Source organism: Limulus polyphemus, unplaced genomic scaffold (assembly GCF_000517525.1).
Source record: "Limulus polyphemus unplaced genomic scaffold, Limulus_polyphemus-2.1.2 Scaffold944, whole genome shotgun sequence".
NCBI lineage: Eukaryota > Metazoa > Arthropoda > Merostomata > Xiphosura > Limulidae > Limulus > Limulus polyphemus.
The window spans coordinates 309503-310491 of NW_013666554.1; the positions used below are offsets into that span (position 1 = coordinate 309503).

A 989-nucleotide genomic window follows, 5' to 3' on the forward strand; every position below is an offset into this window, starting at 1 on the left:
ATATTAATATTGTGAAAGATTATATAGATTTACGTTAATAGGTAGTCGCCTGAGATGTAACCTCTTGCTCTAACCACTAAATAAAAAGCTTTCTTTAATATTGAAAACTAGTTTCTGAAATATAATTAGAAAGAATTATTGCTACTTATTTCTCGATATTGTTCATGATCTTGAGAAGTGGTTTAATTTGGAAACATTGCATTTTTCTTAGTGAATTTTATTTATATTTTTCTGGTTCTATTTCCCAATTCCTTAAATATTTATTGAAATTAATCACACTATGATGTATATTGTATTGTTTATTGACGTATGTACCTAATCCTGGCTAGGCAATATAATACCAATTGTTTTTTGTAAGGGATAAAAAATTTGTATTCTAGTTATTTTTATTGTTATATTTCAAAAACTGTTGTCCCCCAGTATCGCAGTAGAATGTCTGCGAATTTACAAGGCTAGAAATCGGGTTTTAATACCAGTGATGGGCAGACCACATACAGCCCATTGTTTAGTTTTGTATTTAATTACAAACAAAACAAAAGTGTTTTTATTAGACCCTGGTTGTAATAGTAGTTTGTTTAGTCCATTACAAATTTTTTGGACACACTATAGATATACTGCTTCTAGTAATTTCAATAATGGGTACAACAAAATTATTTTGATATACAGTTTCAGGTTCAGCAACCATTCTACTAAATTTTGTAAAAATTATGCTTACAAATTTAGTACGTTTTTGCATTTTACTTAGATCCTAAACATTAACAACACTTTAAATTGAACACATTAGCATTGTTTTTGGTTTTAAAATTTAAGAATGTTTTTCTGTCTTCAATAACTTAAGGACACTTAAGAAAAAATGGAATTCACCATTCATTTAATTTTGTTTACACAAATTGCATAATTCCTCATGATTAACAACTGAAAATCGATCGTTGTTGACAGACAAAAAATTATTCCTACAACAGAGTTTATTTAAATTAGATATATATATA

At 27.2% G+C, this 989-nt stretch overlaps 1 protein-coding gene across 3 annotated transcripts in view; it reads right to left on the reverse strand.

Annotated features, from left to right (window-relative positions):
• The window catches only part of LOC106461364 (zinc finger protein 501-like), a 69816-nt gene that overhangs the window by 22992 nt on the left and 45835 nt on the right, over window positions 1–989 (reverse strand). The window lies entirely within an intron of this gene.